The sequence below is a fragment of the Crassostrea angulata genome, chromosome 5, assembly GCF_025612915.1.
Source record: "Crassostrea angulata isolate pt1a10 chromosome 5, ASM2561291v2, whole genome shotgun sequence".
Lineage (NCBI taxonomy): Eukaryota > Metazoa > Mollusca > Bivalvia > Ostreida > Ostreidae > Magallana > Magallana angulata.
Window position 1 is genome coordinate 49,272,550 of NC_069115.1, and position 10,649 is coordinate 49,283,198.

General features: G+C 33.4%; 1 pseudogene; it reads right to left on the bottom strand.

Moving 5' to 3' along the window:
- Window positions 1–65: 65 nt before the first annotated feature.
- LOC128185484 (uncharacterized) lies at window positions 66–10,377 on the bottom strand (annotated as a pseudogene).
- Window positions 10,378–10,649: the final 272 nt, after the last annotated feature.

Here is a 10,649-nt window from a genome sequence, read left to right on the forward strand (position 1 = left end):
ATTCCACAAACCCGAATTACAATACTCAATTGAAATTGCTTATCATTAAATTGTTCATAATCAGATCAAGTGTGAGCAATTTCTTGTTTCGTCGTTTGATTTCTAGATCTGGAAAATTAGCAACTCAAACACAATCAAAAGATTTAGTATGGCTTAGTAATATTGTATCTAAATATACTAATCCAATACCATTAAGGTCACTGTATACATATAGCTTTTTGGTTTAAAATCATAAGTGTAACGTTTTACATCAAAAAACTTGTCTAAAAGTCCAATACAATATACCCTGGTCCTAAAAAAATGTTGTTGGATTATAAACACTTTGACTATGAAATGCAATTGCTTCCCAACAGTTCTGATCGTGATTGATAGACGTAATAATGCATAGGAGAAATTGTATTTTATGTATATTACAATATTGCAAATTTTCTAATATTCCAAAACAATAAATCTACACATTAAAACAATATTTCCAAATCAAACACATAAGGACAATTATATAATAAGTAACTTTGTTATTCAAAGTCTTTCACTTTCACTATAAATAGCTTTTTGTTAATTCCTTTTCATACACACACGATGTTCCATATTACATGATCATTCCAATTGGGGTTTGGTCCTTTTACCAGGTAGCTGTTCATTCCATTCATAGTATAACATGTGATAGAATTTTTGTTTAAATTCAGGCTGAAAAATAAGAAAATCCGATGTTCAAATATATTAATTTGACCGTTACAATACCGACAAGAATGTACCTTACTTCAAAGATTTAAGCAAAAAATTAGTTCTTTTCCTGTGCAAACTAATTTAAGCCATTATGTTCATATTAATTCAAATTTAACTTATTTACAATACATGTACCAGACAGATTGTATGTGAATAAATAAAGAACACATTAATAAATTACATGTATATACTCATACTCTGAAAGTTGGTTAAAATTTGATGAAATGTTTTTGAAAACGCTTTAAAGTATATCACTGCATCAAGACAATTACTTTTTTTAAGGCACAACGTCGAAAGATTGCGATGTAAATGTATAGTTAAATTTTTTGTATCAATCAACTTGATTGTATATTACCACAGCTTATGGGTTAACATATAACAGGATTTTTAACCGCAAATGATGAGTTCCAATCCGCTGGAGGCTTTTGTTTATAATTACTGAATTAGATTTTTAAATCGAAAAATGATGTATTTCGCGCTTTTTGACTAACATATTTCTTATGCGTTATGCCGTCTTTCATCAAAAGTAACCTTTTTAAGATGTAAAAAGGCACCTAAAAGAAACAACAATTAATGGTGTTTTAAAACAAATAATGAAAAATAAAGGAAAGAAGCATATATATACATGTATTTTACAAACAAAGAAAAGCGACGTATCTATTTCTTGGATCTTGTTATGGTTGAATAACACACAGTAAGTAACAACTAAAGCCCCTGCAGAATTCGAACTCGGGTTGAACGGATCACAAGCAACAAATTATCTATCCGGCTGTGAAGTAATTTATATATTGTCGTCCTTTTAATCAAACAAAATGTCGTTTCGATCAGAGGTCAGCTATGTTGATGTGTTATTCCACCTTAAATATAAATATCTCCAATGACTTAGCATCTTAGCATACATATTCGTGATTTTCGCAGCCAAAAACACCGCTCGTAAATAGGCACCGTCACACAAGTATCTGGTAACCCTTCGATTTTGTTACCCCTGAAACTCGTGGCCGACATGTAGTGTTCCTTTCGTTGTTTTTGGATTTTGTGCATTTAATTCTTATTATATGTGCATATTCTGTTTGTAAATAACGCACTGACCAGTATATTTGATGTGACTTTTCTCTTGACTTGAGAAAAGTGCATAAAACTTGGTAATTTGATTGCGAGCGAGTAACACGGCGAAGCAAACTGTACGTCCACACAGGTGAGACCTCTACAGCGAAATAAGAGGTCTGTGGCTTACATGTATAAATTGGGGTTGTAGGGAAAGAGGTGCTGAGAGAGAAATATGGCGGAGAGTGCCTATTTACGAGCGGTGATCAGCTTTCAGTTTTTTATGGCGTTGAATCATATCTAATGACATTTAAATAATTTCATACGAATTCAGTGTCTTGTTCTAAATTTAAAAATAAACGATTAAAGACAAAATACCACTTATTTTGAAAAGTTACTCTTATTTCATAACATACGATTAAAGGCCAAAAATTTCAGAAAAAAGGAAAATAACTGTCTAATCAATCCGACTGAAATGCTGGTCTTTACAAAATTTGCATTGTTTCCAATAACGAAAAATTAAGGGGCATGTTTCATTTCGTAAGAACAAACTTTGATTTAACCAATGAAATTGTTGCTTTTTCTGTACCTAATGTTGGGATAAAATTTTAACAATTTTAATAACAAACTCGTAACAATATTAGTCATAAGTCGATATGTTTATCAATTAGCAAAAAATGATACAATGAAATTCATTTTGACGTCGAGGGACATAATTCCAATTATTTCGGCGTGAATCCAATTTCCGCTTTGTTCGCGACAATTTTCGATTCACGGAAAAAATTTGATGCAAAGTTTGGATCTTATAAAAGAGTATCGTTCTTTGTTTATAAGGTATACAGGTATGTGTACGGTGAACTGTGTTTAGTTAGTATTGTTCCATGATCTGTCTTCCTTTTTATTGAAAAACTCGGTCGTTAATATTAAAGCAGTGTTTTAAAATGTCTATTTTACATACATCACTGTACGTATTAAAATTGTATCTAACACTTAGGAATGTAAAGAGGTCACCGCTGAAGTTGAGAAAGACCTTGAACAGAGTCAATCAAATTCAAACAGATGGGAAAATTATGGGACGTATTTTCTTAAACAACGGTGTGGTATTGGTAAATATGCAGCAGAGGACAGCGCAACTGCAGCTTTCATATACATGTAACATATGCACCTCTATTAGAAAGAAAATCAAATGAAATCACCGTTAATGGGACTCAAAAATGATTATTTGCACTACGTAAAATCCGAAGGTTGATACCACAGAAAAGAGAAAGACATCTGTAACTTGGCAAGGAGGTAAACAATTATGTTTAGCATTTCTTTTTCACAATTATAAATCTGGCGAAGTCGTTAATACTGCTATGATGATCTCCGCTTGACATTGGGTAGTTCTTTCCGTGGATCACTCCCTTCTACTATTACTTATTAGGTTAGTTACTGACTCACTACGGAAATATATTGGGTTGATCAATCTCATAGATGGCGAGGCGAAGCCGAGCCTTCTATGAGATTGATCAAACCAATATATTTCCGTAGTGAGTCAGTAACTAACCTAATTAGTGTTTTGTTTTCTCGAGGACTTTCAAGCGACATATTTATTCACAAATAGCGATGATCTACGCAAAGCCATGAACAAGATGCCTTACATCTCGTCCAATTTAACTCATTTAAACTCTTCAAAATTTTCAATCTCACCTTACAAATACTCTTTCAAAATCTTTGCTTCACCCATGTTTACTTACAATGTTTTGTTGCTATTCAATTTTAAATGTTTTCTCCCTTTCCTCTGCAGAGATTTGAGCAAATTTCGACGCTGCCATTTTGTTCTGCTCCAGACAAAACAATGTGACGTCAATATGCTAAGGGCAACTATTCTAATTTTAAAGAATTACAAAGGGCAACTACTCCAAATACTTTAAGAACTTACGGCATGCAGTTTATGTATAAAATACTATGAAATGTCAAAATGAGTAAGCGAAGCGTCGACCAATGACGGCCACATTGCCTAATATTATTTCTCACAGAACAAATATAGAGATATATGAGGCAGTCACGTGCTATGTTTAAACCAATGAAAATGTGACATTTCAGTCCAAGGGAAAACAAAGTACAATGCAGGACACATCGATATCACACGCGCTTTAGCTCTCTCCTTTAATAGCCTATGAACTAAGTAAAACGAAAGGGAACTATGGCCAAAAAAGTTCTCCGAGTAAACATTTCGATAACGAGAAATCTTAATTCTGATTCTCAACTGAGTTCAGAGGGCAATGGCTGAAGAAGTTTTCAAAATAGTTTCAATTGAGATGTTTTATTTTCCTCAATTACACTTCACATATTTAAACAATCTTGAATTATATTTTCACTGTTCTTTTGAAATATTATGAATTTGATTTATGTATGCTTTACATGCATGTATATTTGTCTTGCATCATAGAAAAAAATATGATCTAATTTGACATGATTCCATGATGGAAAAATATAGGTAAGTGTAACAAGTTGCAAACTTATTCAAGCAAGTGTAATAATTGAAAAAGTGGTTGCCACGATCGGCAGAAGCTTGCATAATATCATTAATTAACTATAACAGATGTGAGCTCTATTAATTTTGATAAGATGTTATACATGTAAAAAAGCAGTGAGGGTTTCAATCTAACAAAAAAAGAGACTAAGACTTAATTTTAATAAAAAGAAGTCAAGATCCTCTAATTAAATCAGATATAGAGAGAAAGAGGTTAGAGAGAGGAAGGAGCAAAAATGAATTATACAAGAGCATTCTCAAAAGAAAATATGGATTTATGTGATACCTGTATAGTAGAATACTTCGGCTATTTTAGCAGGGCAGTCGTCTTCCTCCTCAGCATCAATGCAAGCGAACGGTTTTAAGAACGGTGGTAAATCGCTGTCTCCATTTAAATCCCGTAAAATTACAGGAATTATTCTTAAATTAAAATTCTGGTCATAGGCCATTTGAACCGCCAGCCGGGCTTCCATATTACCAAAGTAACTACTTATAAATTCAGGGCTAAGAAAAAGCAGAACATTGACGCTTTTTTCCATCTCGCAATGTATATTCTCTCTGGTCGATTTTCCAGGTATAAAATCAAGAACTGGTATCATGCATCGTAAATTAAATCTGTTCTCAAGGTCGTTGGATATTTGCATGACCTTTGTTTCGTCTACGGCCGAATGAGCTATATAGAGATGATACTTTTTACTAGGAGGCAGTTCATAAAACATCTTATGGTTTTTTTCTTTGTCACATGTATTCTTCTGAGTGGCAGTCACTAGTGATACACACTTTTCTTTTATATCAGTTATTTCTGTTCGGGGTCTATCTTTTCTCAAGGGAATTTTTGAACTCTCTGCTCCCATGACTTCACTCACTAGATATTTGAAACAGAATAAAAAAAAAATAATCAAATCATATTTAACATATAGAAATATAAATAAATTAGAGTTTACCAAATCAGAGATAATGTACATTGTAACAGTGGTATGAGTAAGATAATCTATGTTTTGCACACAGAACATTAACAAAAGCAGCAGAGGTATTTTGAAATGAAGACATAATGCATTTATACTCTACATTTTTAATAGATGTCTATTTCTTTACCAGAAAATTTCTTTGATATAACAATGATACCTGATTTGTAAAACGCTTCTTTGATTTGAGCTGAACAGTCGGCTTCCCTCTGTGCAGCGATACATGCGAAAGGTTGTAGAGACAGTGGTAATTCAGTGTCTGCATTTAAATCATGTACAAGAACTGGAATAATTTTTAAATCAAAGTTCAGATCATAGGATAGTTGGACCGCCAATCGTGCTTCAACATCACACAGTTTGCTTTTGAAAAACTCAGGGCTCAAAAGTAGCAACACAATGACGCTTTTCAGCAGCTCGTGGTGCATATTGTCACATATAGTTCGGTCAGATGAATAATCGCAGGTAGAAATCAAGCATCGGAGAAGAAATCTACTCTCAAGGGCTTTACCAATAAGTTTTGCCTGTGTTTCTTGTGCAGCCGCATGGGAAATGTATATGTGATACTTTTTAATTGGAGGTAGTTTATACAACAGTTCATTTTTTCGGGTTTTATCGCACACCTTTTCTTGGGCATCAGGTTCCATAAAAAGACAGTGTTTTCTACGTTTTTGCATTCTTGACCAATGTACCAAATCGTTAAATAAGGAATGACTATTCTTTGAACTTGTCAGCTCACTCCCTGCAAATAAAATGATAAGTCGAAATCATTTTCACTTTTTCTAAAACGGACTTGTGCGATGTAAGGACGATTCTTCTGCAATGAACGGTTAAAAAATAGTTTTGCAAACATTTGACCAACTGTAATACACAAAGATTAGCAATACATATACTTTATCCTTGAATTAAAATAATTAAACCCGTAAAATCATTATTATTTATTGGCCGCGCACCACAAACAATCTGATACAAAACCATATATGTATTTGTAACATTTTTCCATAACCTTCAAAACATGACATAAACGCACTTATCCTACCTATATGGTACAATGCCTTGTTGATTTGGGCAGGTATGTCTGATTCTATTTGTGCATCGATGAACTCATAGGGTTTTAAAAATAGTGGTTAATCGCCGACTGCACCTAAATCTCGTAATCTAAGAGGAATTATTTGTAAGTTGAAGTTCGGGTCATAAGAAAATTTAACCGCCAGGCATGCTGCAATATTACACCAATGGGAATTAAGAAAGCTGGGGGTTAGAATCAGCAACACATTTACACTTTTATACATCCCATCATAGATGTTATCAAATTTACCTGTCCCAATCACAAAATCGCGATCACTTATCATACATCTTAAAAAGAATCTACTCTCAAGGTCTCTACCAATCTGTATTGCCTGGATTTCGTCTTCGTCTGAATGAGAAATATAAATATGATATTTTTTACCGGGAGGCAGTTGATAAAAAAAAGTGTGATATTGTTCCTCGTCACATGTATTATTTTGAGTGTCACTTTCCAGTAGATTGGACATTTCATCAATTTTGCTTTCGGAAGTTGATTTCCTTGCCGATTGTCTAATTTGATTCATTGAAGGTATTTTATTTCTTGCACATGTCCGTTCGTAATCTATGGATAAAATCAGATTTTTATTAGACTCGTTTAACTAATTTGTATGATAAAGTTTAAGCTTTAAAAAGTACATTTTACTCTATTTGGTATTTTATACAACTGTAAGAGCCAGAAAATTATATGGAAACGCTTTCAAGATATCACATTTGATCATTGCATGTGCATGCAGTTGTACAGAGTCATTGTTACATGTATAAACATACAAAACACGGTCATGTCTGCATATAGAGGATTTGACTTCCCCAAACGTAATTATACATATAAGTACTAAGCAGCATATCAAAAGTCTTCAGGATTCATAGGTTTTCATCAAAAGACCACAATGCTTCCTTGATATAAGGGCTTTTATGTTTGTTTATTTAAGACCTTGTTTCTCTTTAAAGTGATGAAAAAAAGGAAAGGGCATTGTGTATTTAAAAAATTCTTCTTCAGAACCACTAGACCAATTTCAACAAAACTTGGCACATGGCGTTCGTGAAAGCTGCTTTAAGTTTGTTAATTAGATACAGGACCAGTCTTTCTTCAATGGAGATATAATAAGGAAAGAGCGAACATAGGGTTGGAAGTCCAAACATCTTTTCCTTAATCACTAAATCACTAAATCACAATTTAAACTAAGTTGGTAAAAAACTTCCGTGGGAGAAGGAATTTCAAGTTTGTTCAAATGATCATTAAGAGTCATTTCCTCCTCAAAGGTAGAATAAATAGAACAGAGTTAAAGCAATCAATGAATGTTTCAAAACAAATTTCCAGAATCACCGGGCTAATTTAAACTGAAATTGTCACAAAGTATATGAAGGGATTTCAAGTTTGCTTCAAATAAAGTGACAGTTCACATTCAAATGGGTGATAAGAAAGAATAAGTGAAGATGCGATTAAGAAATATACATGTAAAACTCCTCATCTACAGAACTGAAAAGCCAAAACTAAGCAAACTTTGACATAACTTTATTGATGTATGGTAGTTTTAAATATGTTTCAATCGTGACTCCAGGGATTAGAAAGGGACCCTAACGAGTAATAGATCTCGAAACAAATTAAAAATAGGGCAGTTCAACTCTGGATAACCGAAAGGCTACTATAGATTAAAATAGAGCTATTATATCAAATTATAAGTTTAAAGGTATTGCTTGAACCCATCTTGATCACAATGAGGCGGTTGGTGTTAGGACTTGCGGGGTTGCAGTGAAGAAACAAAGCCTTGGGATTTTGTAAATTAGGTTTGTTGGGTTGAAACCAGAATACCAGTTTATAATTTCTCTTTATTGTCGGAATCATTTACATTATATTGTTACAAGTTATTTTTCTTACGTTGAATGTTTTTTTGTGGATGGCACGTAGTTTAAAAGTTAAATTGAATGAAACTTACTATAAAGAATAAGCTAGCATAACTTTGTTAAGAGTTTGTTGGCTTGGAATCAACTAAAATAAATATATTGACACTGTGCTTGCACTAAGATTCCACTGTAAATATTATATTGGATAGCCTACCTTTCATTCCAATCAAACACTGTTGCTAGCTGATTAGAGTTATGATCAATGTTTATCAGTGACCAATGTGGCCCCTGGGACTTTTGTTTAACTCTACATTAAAATAGATCATGTTTTCTGAGGAGATAGACCGATGACACCTTTTGAATCAAAATAAACATGGGCCGATTTTAATGACAACCTGTATTTTTGAAAAAAAGCAAAAAAAAAAAACCATTTATACGTAATGAAAAACTAAACACTTGTATTTTCATACACCTAAGAATAAACTGCAATTCATTATAACTTGCACTTGTTTTAGTATCCAACTTTTATTGCGATTGCTAATTATTTAGAATTTGAGAATGCGCCGTCATATTCCGTTGAACTATATACGCAATGCCGAATAAATGCCGGTCAATGAAAATTAGGCTAATTCTCACAGAGCTACAGTACATACGATAAACAAAAGCAAAATTGATTTTATATTACCGATTGCCAATCTTCACAAAAAGTTGTTCATTACAAAAAGCATAGAAATAAAAAGCAAGATAGATAACGAATGCGAGAGAGATTGTGAGATCACATTGATTTAAAGAAATTGAAAATATTGATAAGGTTTGCAGTATTACCTATCGGGTAAAAGGCTTCATTGATCTTCGCTGGACAGTCGGATTCCTTTTGTGCATCAATATAACGGAAGGGTTTTAAAAATGGTGGTAAATCATTGTCTCCATTTACACCTCGTATAAGAACAGGTATTATTTTTAACTTGAAATTTGGATCATAGAACATTTGAACCGCCAGCCGGGCTTCCATGTCACACCATTGGCTTTTCAAAAAGTCAGGACTAAGAAGTAACAACACCTTGACACTTCTTTCCAATTCATGTTGAGCATTCACGTCAATTGGCTTTGCAGGAAGAAAATCGCGATCAAAAAGCATACATTTTAGTAAAAATCGTCTCTCAAGTTCTTTGCATATGTCTACTGCCAATTGATGATCTACATTTGAATGGGCAATAAACAGATGGTACTTTTTACCAGGAGGAAGTTCATAAAAAATCTGGTAATCTATCTCTACGGTATATGTATCTTCATTTATTCCAGTCCCAAATGAAACACATTTTCTTCCATTATCATATCTAAATGCTGATTTGGGTAAACCAGTCCGGTAACTTGTTCCACTCAACAGAAGTCTATTATTATCTGAAACACTCAACAGAAGTCAATTATTATCTGAAACTTTCAAGTTCCAAGTTAAGTATCTGTTTATGTATTTGTCTTAATTTGTAATATGAAAAGTGTGTGTGTGTGTGCGCGTGTGTGTGCGTGCTTGTGTGTATGTGCGTTAAGAAGAAGAGAAAAAAAAAGAGAAGTGAAAGAGAGAAAAAGAGAAAGTTTGGGTGAAAAACTTGTTCGATAATGTCTGTCAAACGCCTTCTATCTATATGACTGTGTTTTACCTGCATGATATATCGCTTCCATGATTTTAGCACAGCAGTCACTTTCTTTCTGTATTTCAATACAATTGTAATGTTTCAGTAGAGGTGGTAAATCGCAACCCGTATCTATGTCACGTAATATGACAGGGATAATTTTCAAATTAAAGCTTGACTGATGCGAAATTAGAACCGCTCTAGTGATTGCATAATCAAACCATTCGTCATTTAGATAGTGGGGGCTTAGAAGTAGCAGCACATTGGCACTTTTCGTTATTCCATCTTCTATTTCAATAATTATATCACTCCCTACTGGAAAGTCTCGAATATCTATAAAACAGTTCAGTAGAAATCTACTCTCAAGTTCCCTGCATATGACTGATGCTTGAAAACTGTCTTTGTCAGAATGAGCAATATAAAAGTGATAATCTTTACCAGGAGGTAGTTCATATAACATTTCATTATATTGCTCCTCTTCGTCGTGTGGTTCCTTTCTAGTGTCCTCATGAAACAGGCCTACCTTTTTCGATTTCTCTTTTACAAAGTTTTCAATTATACTCCCTAGACGTTTAATCGTTTCTGCCATTGTAAAGCCCCAATATTCCTTCAAATTTAAGACCTAATGTAGACTTCAAACTTAATGTATGTTTAAAATAGAAATGATATCAGTAAACTAAAATATCAACGGACCGAAAAAACATATATTGCGCATGCCAATAGCTGTGTACAGTATACATTCCTGTGTTAGGAATTTTATTGTCAACCATTTAATCAGGGCACGTCGCAAATGTATAATTAAATGCTTCCTTTGTTATAGCTATTTAAATCGTAAATAGACCGCTCCAAAATAATGATGTA